This window comes from Anomaloglossus baeobatrachus, chromosome 10 (assembly GCF_048569485.1).
Source record: "Anomaloglossus baeobatrachus isolate aAnoBae1 chromosome 10, aAnoBae1.hap1, whole genome shotgun sequence".
Taxonomy (NCBI): Eukaryota; Metazoa; Chordata; class Amphibia; order Anura; family Aromobatidae; genus Anomaloglossus; species Anomaloglossus baeobatrachus.
The window spans coordinates 124,306,341-124,316,452 of NC_134362.1; the positions used below are offsets into that span (position 1 = coordinate 124,306,341).

The window sequence follows — 10,112 nt, forward strand, 5'->3', positions numbered from 1 at the left end:
CTACTCAGAGAGAGTCCTCACAGATCAAGGCACAGCCTTTGAAGCGGAAATCTTCAAGGACTTCTGCAGCTTTTACCGATGCAGGAAGATGCGCACTACACCCTACCATGCTCAAACCAATGGTTATCAACCTGCTCAGGACTTTACCCCATATTCCAGATGTGGCCTTACAAGTGATTTATAGAGGGGTAACAATACGTTGGGATCACCGGATCTAATCTCCCTTTTTATACACCCTAAAATCTTGTTTGCTTTAGAATAAACAATAACATCATAAAGGTATAGCAGTACCGTTTCAAAGTTTCGGTGTCCCAAGCAGCATTCCATCAGCCTCTGGAAGGTTCCTGGCAAATTGCACAGCTCGAAGGGCATGCTTTTGAACTCGCAGAGACCCATCGGGGTGGCAAAGGCGGTCTTCTCCCGGTCTGCCTCAGCAACGGACACTTGCCAATAGCGACTAGTGAGATCAAGGGTAGAAAAATAATTTGCAGTTCTCAATGCAGCTAGCTATTCCTCAATACAGGGGAGTGGTGCTGTCCTTCTTCTTTAACAGGACCAACGGAGCTGCCCAGAGGCTACAACTGTCACGGATAACCCCAGCCTCCTTCATGTTGCTCAACATGTCCTTGGTACACTGGTAATGTGCAGGTAGTTTTGGCTTATATCTCTCTTTGATGGGTGGGTGTGCACTTGTGGGGATGTAGTGTTTGACCCCTTTTATTCTTCAAAAGTCTAGCGGATGTTTGCTGAAGACTTGCTCGTATTCTTGCACTAGCCTTTAGACCCCCTTCTTGTGATGTGAAGGTGTGGAGTCAGTGCCTACGTGTAATTCCTTACACCACTCCTATGGCTGACTTGGTGAGCTGTCACTGAATGGGTGGGCTGAAGCAATGGTGGATGCTGCTGTTTGGATAGCATGTGTATCTACTGAGAACAGCTTATCAATGGTGGCAAATCGGAGCAGCTTAATCTCTTGCTCTCCGCAGTTCAACACTCTCATGGGCACTCTTCCCTTCCATATTAATGAATAAAACTATGATGTAAATAGCATATAGATACCCCACAAATGCAGATAAAAGTAGGTTATGGGAAAAGGGGGAAGAGAGAAACAGGAAAATAGTGGAATAAAGTATACCTTCCAGGTGGGAGAGGAAATGGCAGCACAGCCAGTGGAGGTGAAGCAAGGGGAGCCTGCAACTAAAGAGTTGAGAGCGTTATCACATGGTGACTGAGCCTGATTGTAACGGGAGCATAGAGGTGCCGATCCTGTCTTACCTGCGTTGGTGTAGAAGTGGGTGTCCTGTGGTGGAGTCAGCTATGTGCAGTGGTGGCCGTGGGTTCTTTTATGTGCGACCGTAGTAATAGCTGCGCCCACTTCCTGTATGGGAGTGGAATGCAGTGAGGGTAATGGAACGCACGCCTGCGCATTTGTGTTTAACGTCGCGCATGTGCAGAACGGAGAAAAGGCTGCGCTCACTTCCTAATGAAAGGGAGTGAGACGCATCTGGGAAGGGAAGGGAAAAGATTAGGGTTTGGGGATGATGAAAGGGCTTTCTACGGACAAGGATGGCAAAGGGTGGCAGTGACGGAAAGTCAGGCAGCCTGTCCTGTCCTGTCCTGTCCGTCCGTCTTTTTGTATCATGAATTGGAAAGACTGCAAGGGGGAGGGGAGGTGCTTGTGTCCAAAAGGAGGAGTTATTCAGATTCATTGCAGTGGGCGGCGGCTGCAAAAAGCACCATTCTTCTTGTTTTTGCTCTGCAAAACAGCCTTTTCAAGGGTTGGCTTGGGTGACAAAATGTCTTCTGTAGGCGTGGGTTTGTCTCCCTCTCCCTAAGATGTGTCCGGTATAGGCCAGGGTGCCACTCAAGGCCGTAACCAATTCGGGTTATAGCTTCTCGGCCTTTTGGCTAAGATCAAGTGTAGTTTCGGAGGACGCTACCTTGGTCGGTACTGGAAGGTGCCTGGGATTGCACGTCTGCCGGCCTTGAGGAAGTGTGTGCGCCTTCTGGTGACACATAGCCCTCTTGTGCCTGGACGGTTCCCAGGCAACGGGAGGCGATCACCTTTGTTATTTTGAAGTCCTACTGATAAACAGAAAAAAAAAAAAATTAAATCTGTTCTTATCAGTTTAATATCTGATACGTCCCCTCTCTGGGGACCATATATTAAATGGATTTTTAGAACAAGGAGATGGAAAAAATCTTGCTCTGTCCACTCCACGCATTGACCTGGTATTGCAGTACCTCCAGGACCGGTGCACCCCTTCTTAACCCAGTTTCCAAAAGCAGAACTCAATTCACCTGATTCAAATGAGCCCCATTAGTGAATTGAAAGAAAGCAAAAACTTTATATGCACCTCAATTTGGCCAATTCACTTTTCACACTTTCACCCTTTTTTTTATCTTTCACACCTTTTACTTGCTTTATTGATGCAAAAAGCTGTGCCAAATAGCAAACTCATCTCCACTCAACTTGACCAACTCTGCTATGTCCCGTGCAGTATCTTATTCTCAGTCTTATCTAGATCATTTGCAATTGAATAGAATAGATCCCTTTTGGCTGCTTATGACTGTGTAAAATATGTAGTTTTACTGGGCTGGGATGAGAGAATCCATTGAAGCATGGTGTAGGGATTGTGGTTCCTGTGTGCTAAGAAGAGAGGCTGGCACCAGCCAGAAAGCCCCATTGCAGCCAATAATCACTTAATAACTTTTTCAACTTGTCATCATATGGGAGGCCTTCCATTCCTTGTAGTAGTCTAGTTGCCCACCTTTGAACTGACTCTAACTTCTGAATGTCCTTTTTAAAATGTGGAGCCCAAAACTGGTTCCCATATTCCAGATGTAGCCTTACAAGTGATTTATAGAGGTGTAACAATACGTTGGGATCACGGGATCTAATCTCCCTTTTTATACACCCTAAAATCTTGTCCCAAGCAGCATTCCATCAGCCTCTGGAAGGTTCCTGGCGCATTGCACAGCTCGAAGGGCATGCTTTTGAACTCGCAGAGACCCATAGGGGTGGCGAAGGCGGTCTTCTCCCGGTCTGCCTCAGCAACGGACACTTGCCAATAGTGACTAGTGAGATCAAGGGTAGAAAAATATTTTGCAGTTCTCAATGCAGCTAGCAATTCCTCAATACGGGGAGTGGTGCCGTCCTTCTTTTTTAACAGGATCAACAGAGCTGCCCAAAGGCTACAACTGTCACGGATAACCCCAGCCGGCTTCATGTTGCTCAACATGTCCTTGGTACACTGGCAATGTGAAGGTGGTATTGGCTTATAGCTCTCTTTGATGGGTGGGTGTGCACCTGTGGGGATGTGGTGTTGGACCCCTTTTATTCCCCCAAAATCTAGCGGGCTTCCCACCGGTAACCCGCTCCCCAGCTTGGATGGATGCTGAGGGAGCCCCTTTTGCCCGCAGGCTCTGGCCCTGGGAACTGTAGCCTTGGCGGTGACTGTGCTTCCCTCTACGGTGTGAGCTGTTGCCTTCAATCGGGTCTTGACTGCTGGGAAACCCTGGAGGTTCCTGTCGCTAACGGATTTGACCGGTTTTACGGCGACTCCTAGCCTGGTCGGGGTCCGTAGGCCCTGCCGGATGGTGCTGGCTTCTCTTCACTCCCCGATCTGGTACCGGCGGGCCACCGCCCATCCCCGGTCCGTACGGTTCACTCCAATCAGCCTCTCCTGCAGAAGGTTACCACCGTCTGCCAACCTTGCTGAGTGCCCGGGCCACACACCCGGACACGGTCAGTCTCCTCTCCTCTTCACTTCTCTAACTCCAAAACTGATCTCTAATCTGACTCCTTTTCCCGCCTCCAGGACTGTGAACTCCTCGGTGGGTGGGATCAACCGCCTGGCCCACCCCCTGGTGTGGACATCAGCCCCTGGAGGAAGGCAACTAGGATTTGTGTTTAGCTTCGGTGTGCCTAGCCGGAGTGTAGAGTGTGTTGGTGTAGTACCTGTGACGACCTGGCTTGTCCAGGGCGCCACATTCCCCTATAGCAAAATGCAGACCGTCCGCGGGCTGCCCGTCCATCACCGGTTTTATTTTCACAACTGAAAAAGAATAAAACGGTAAAACATGTAAAAGCATCATAAACATTTTACAACGGTACAGCTTCCGCTCTTCTCCCACCCAAACAACCTGGCCCTGATGCTGCCCCTAAGAAGCGGGCAGCACCCCTTGACCCCAGTCCAGCACCAAGTTGCCCGAGCGGGTTCTGTCTCTTTCAGGGGGCCCACGTCCAAGGGGACCCCTGAACCCCCGGAGGATCGCCACCGGTTACGGTAGTGGCGGGCCTAGGCCATCCCTTTCCTCCAGGCCCATCCTCCCAAATCAGCCTCTCCTGGTCGGTAAGCACCCTCTCCGGGTACCAATGCGGTCAACAGAAATAAGCCTGGAAAGCCTTAGCAGCGGTGCGGCCGGTTAAGTCCTTAACTGGGACAACCACCAGGAACCTCGAGTAGTGGTCTACGATGGTCAGAGCGTAGGTGTACCCACTTCGGCTGGGGGTGAGCTTTACATGGTCAAGGGCAACCAGCTCCAGCGGTTGGTGTGTAATGATCGGGTGTAGGGGTGCCTTCTGGCTGGCCTCGTCCTTCCTTCTCAATGCGCAAGGGCCACATTCTCGGCACCAGGCCTCCACAGATTCCCGCATTCCACTCCAATAGAACCGCTCTCTTAACAACATCTCTAGCTTCTTCCACCCGAAGTGCACTGCACCATCATGGTATGCTTGCAGGACGGTGGGCACGTTAGCCTGGGGAATCACCAGCTGGCGGATCTTCTCGTGAGTCTTTGGATTAATCAGCTCGCGATACAACTTCCCCTGGTGTAGGTATAGCCGGGTCCGTTCTTGCCACAGACGTTGGGCTTCGGCAGGGGCAGCAGGGTCTATCCCAGCAGAACCCTGTTCCACTAGAGTCTTGACCAGGCGGACAGCAGGTGCCTGGTCCTGAGCTTCCTGCCAGTCCTGTCGGGGCAGCGGATCCAGGTTCACCCGTTGTTGGTAGACGTGCACCTTCTCAGTGAATGGCCGGTGAAATGCAGGCAACTCGATCTCTTCGAGGTCATCATCCTCTGGCCCCTCTTCCGACAGGTGGGGCATCCGGGAGAGTGCATTGGCATTGACGTTGGTACGGCCGGCCCGGTACTTGATGGTGAAATCGTAGTTGGCTAACCTGGTCACCCACCGCTGCTCCAACGCGCCCAGCTTGGCCATATCTAGATGGGTCAGCAGGTTATTGTCTGTGTACGCGGTGAACTTGGCTGCTGCCAGGTAATGGCGGAACCGCTCGGTGATAGCCCACACCAGTGCCAAGAGCTCAAGCTTGAAGGAGATGTAGTTCTCAGGGTTCCTCTCAGTCGGTCGGAGTTTTCGGCTAGCATAAGCTATTACCTTTTCCCTTCTGTCTTGGACCTGGGATAGAACAGCCCCCAAGCCCACATTGCTGGCGTCGGTGTAGAGGATGAATGGGCGGCTGTAGTCAGGGTACGCTAGGATTTCCTCTCCGGTCAGGGCTGTTCTCAGCTGGCGGAAGGATTCCTCATGCTTTTCTTCCCACACCAATGGGGCTACTAGGGATCTACCACCCTTGGTCTGTCCTACGAGGAGGTCTTGCATGGGGGCAGCCATCTTTGTGTTCCCCTTAATGAAGCGACGGTAATATCCCACCAGGCCCAGAAACTGCCTCACTTCCCTCACTGTGGTCGGTCTCGGCCAGTCTTGGATGGCGGTGATCTTCTCGGGGTTGGGGGCGACACCTTCCGCACCAACCACATGTCCTAGGTACTGCACTCTGGGTTTCAGCAGATGACACTTTGAGGGCTTCAACTTCATCCCATACTTGGCAAGGGACGCGAACACCTCGGCTAGGTGCTCCAGGTGGGCTTCATACGTCTGTGAGTACACAATCACATCATCCAAGTACAGCAAAACGGTCCCATAGGCAGTCTTCTCTCGGTCTTCCGGTGCCACGGCCACCTGCCAGTACCCGCTGGTGAGGTCAAGGGTGGAGAAGTAGTTAGCGGTTCTCAGCGAGGCCAGGGACTCTTTGATGCGGGGCAGAGGGTAAGCATCCTTATGCGTTATCTGGTTAATCTTCCGGTAATCCACACACATCCGCATGGTGCCATCCTTCTTCTTAACCAGCACCAACGGAGCGGCCCAGGGACTACAGCTGTCCCTAATAACCCCTGCCTCCTTCATGTTCCTCAATATGTCTTTGGCGCATTGGTAGTGCGCAGGGGGAATAGGCCTGTATCTCTCTTTAATAGGGGAGTGTGTACCGGTAGGGATGTGGTGTTGAACCCCTTTAATCTGCCCAAAATCTAGAGGGTGCTTGCTAAAAACCCGCTCATACTCCTGTACCACCCGGTATACCCCTTCCTTGTGGTGTATGGGGGTATCATCAGTGCCGACATGTAGCTCTCGATACCACTCGCCTAACTCCCCCAGGGATGAGTGGGAACCGGCAGCAGGCGGTGTGACCGGGGGAACGGCTTCATGGATCGTGTGGGGATCTAGAGTGAGCAATTTGGCAAGGGTAGCGTACCGGGTGGTGCATGAATGCACACATATTGGTTTTATAATCTTATTGTATTACTTTATATTCTTATTTCACTTGTGCATATCTCCACCATAATCCTGGCTAAGAAATATAGCTTTTTTTGGGGTACACAGGTAGTAAGGTCTTCTTTCTATTTCTTTAGGGGTGATATAGCCTGGTGGAACTCTAGACCTCTAACATTATATATGCACCCTTTTTCTTTATGGTTCTTGGACACCTTATAACATTCTTCCATACATATATATCTTTCTCATAAATTATAAATAATTAGGCATTTTTATATATTTTATTTACATTTTCATAAATAACTTTTTACAAAGCATGGGGGACATTCTCACATACATATAATTTTCATGTACGCATTCTGAAAATTTACGCATAAACCGTACACACTCCTTTTTGTAACAATTTCTATAACTCATTCGCTGAACTCTCATCCCGGATATTCATTCTTACACCGAATTTCCTGTTATAACACAACATTCATGATTTTTATTCAATTTATTTTTATTTTTTAGGTTTATTAGTAGTGATGAGCGAGTACTAAAAAGCTCGGGTGCTCGAAGCTCGGGCCGAGCCTCCCAAGATACTCGTGTACTCGGCCCGAGCACCGAGCCCAATGTTATCCTATGGGAGACCCGAGTATTTTTGTGAAATGACCACCGGCAGCATGTAGAAACCCTAAAAATGGCACAAAAGTCTCCGAAGAGTGCTCAAATGACATGGCAACAGCATGGGGAAGACCCCTTGAAGCATTTATCACTCAAAAGTCACAGCTTTGAATAATTTTGTCCGCGTTTTACGCCATTTTTACGGACTCACCAGAAAACCTTCCAAAATGACACCAAAATGATTTTTCATAGCGGAAATGTTAAGGGCACATACCCAATAGTGAGATAGAGCTAATGTATGTTACTTTTTGAGATCAATACATGAAAGATTTTACGTAAAACATTGTGTGGCACTCCGATGTCCCTGAGAAGAGACGTACATAAAGGCCTCTGAGTCTAATGTGCCCATTTTGAGGAACTGAGTCTTTGTAGTATTTTCCTTTGCCAGGGCAGTCCAAAATTGTGAGGTTCACCAATGCCCCTGCATACAGACGTGCATGATGGCCTGTAAACCTGAAGTGCCCATTGTAAGGAAGTGGGTCTATTGTAGTATAGCCCTTAGGCAGGGCAGCCAAAAATTGGGAGGCTCCACGTTGTCCCTGGATAGAGACGTGCATGAGGGCCTCAAAACATTAAGTGTCCAGTGTCAGGAAGTGGGTGTATTATAGTATAGCCCTTAGGCAGGGCAGCCAAAAATTGGGAGGCTCCACGTTGTCCCTGGATAGAGACGTGCATGAGGGCCTGTAAACCTGAAGTGCCCATTGGAAGGAAGTGGGTCTTTTGTAGTATAGCCCTTTGGCAGGGCAGCCAAAAATTGGGAGGCTCCACGTTGTCCCTGGATAGAGACGTGCATGAGGGCCTGTAAACCTGAAGTGCCCATTGGAAGGAAGTGGGTCTTTTGTAGTATAGCCCTTTGGCAGGGCAGCCAAAAATTGGGAGGCTCCACGTTGTCCCTGGATAGAGACATGCATGAGGGCCTCAAAACATTAAGTGTCCATTGTCAGGAAGTGGGTGTATTATAGTATAGCCCTTAGGCAGGGCAGCCAAAAATTGGGAGGCTCCACGTTGTCCCTGGATAGAGACGTGCATGAGGGCCTGTAAACCTGAAGTGCCCATTGGAAGGAAGTGGGTCTTTTGTAGTATAGCCCTTTGGCAGGGCAGCCAAAAATTGGGAGGCTCCACGTTGTCCCTGGATAGAGACGTGCATGAGGGCCTCAAAACATTAAGTGTCCATTGTCAGGAAGTGGGTGTATTATAGTATAGCCCTTTGGCAGGGCAGCCAAAAATTGGGAGGCTCCACGTTGTCCCTGGATAGAGACGTGCATGAGGGCCTCAAAACATTAAGTGTCCATTGTCAGGAAGTGGGTGTATTATAGTATAGCCCTTAGGCAGGGCAGCCAAAAATTGGGAGGCTCCACGTTGTCCCTGGATAGAGACGTGCATGAGGGCCTCAAAACATTAAGTGTCCATTGTCAGGAAGTGGGTCTTTTGTAGTATAGCCCTTTGGCAGGGCAGCCAAAAATTGGGAGGCTCCACGTTGTCCCTGGATAGAGACGTGCATGAGGGCCTCAAAACATTAAGTGTCCATTGTCAGGAAGTGGGTGTATTATAGTATAGCCCTTTGGCAGGGCAGCCAAAAATTGGGAGGCTCCACGTTGTCCCTGCATAGAGACGTGCATGAGGGCCTCAAAACATTGTTCCCATTGCAAAGGAGCGGGTCTCCTGTCGTTGTAATGTCCATTCTGCAAAGAATGGGCGAAAAAATTTACCACTGGGGGTATACCTGAAACAAAGGCCTAACTCTTGTAACGGTCATCATGGTGGCGCATGAGGAGAAGGAGGAGCAGTCCAGCGATTATCCAAAGTCCAGAAGTGTGTACCCATGGGTGACTGGAGGTACATGGCAAATTCCCGTTACAAACTTTAAATTCCGCTCTCATTTGCTGGTGGTGTGGTGAAGTCTGGCCCAATCCAACCCTTGTTCATCTTGATCAGAGTCAGCCTGTCAGCATTTTCAGTTGACAGGCGGGTGCGTTTATCTGTAATGATTCCACCTGCGGCACTAAAAACACGCTCTGACAAAACGCTAGCGGCAGGGCAGGCCAGGACTTCCAAGGCGTAGAGAGCCAATTCATGCCACGTGTCCACCTTGGATACCCAATAATTGTAAGGCACAGAGGAATGTCGGAGTACAGTTGTTCGATCTGCAAGGTACTCCTTGAGCATCTGGGCAAACTTAGGATTTCTTGTGGCACTACCCCGCACCTCAGGGGCTGTGGTACGTGAGGGGCTGAGAAAACTGTCCCACATCTTAAAGACTGTTCCCCTACCTCTGGCGGATTGGACTTGTGCCTCTCTCGGCTGTACGCCTTGGTTGTCCACTGATTCCTGACCTATGCCGCTAGCGTTTTGTGAGGGGAATGCTTTGCCTACTTCCGTGACTATGGCCTTCCGGAACTGCTGCATTTTGGTTGACCTCTCCGCCTCGGGAATAAGAGACATAAAGTTCTCCTTGTAGCGTGGGTCTAACAGTGTTACCAACCAGTAATGATTGTCGGCCAAGATGTTCTTAACGCGAGGGTCACGAGACAGGCAGCTTACCATAAAGTCAGCCATGTGCGCCAGACTCTTAACAGCCAGGACTTCAGTAGCCTGACCAACACGTTGACTGAACATGCTGTCCTCCTCCTCCTCCTCCTCCTCCTCCTCATCTACCCTGTCCTCTGGCCAGCCACGCTGAACCGAGGATATGACTGGTGTGCATGTCATATCCTCAATTTGGCCGGAGATTTGCTCCATGTCTTCATCCTCCTCCTCGTCATAGTCCTCCACTGCACGTTGTGATGAGACGAGGCTGGGCTGTGTGTTATCACCCACACCCACTACTGTTTCTTGCTGCAACTCATCGCGCTCCGCCTGCAATGCATCA

At 50.0% G+C, this 10,112-nt stretch overlaps 1 pseudogene; it reads left to right on the forward strand.

Annotated features, from left to right (window-relative positions):
- The first annotated feature begins 2,059 nt into the window (after nucleotides 1-2,059).
- On the forward strand, nucleotides 2,060-2,266 carry LOC142255458 (U2 spliceosomal RNA; annotated as a pseudogene).
- The last annotated feature ends 7,846 nt before the right edge of the window (nucleotides 2,267-10,112 follow it).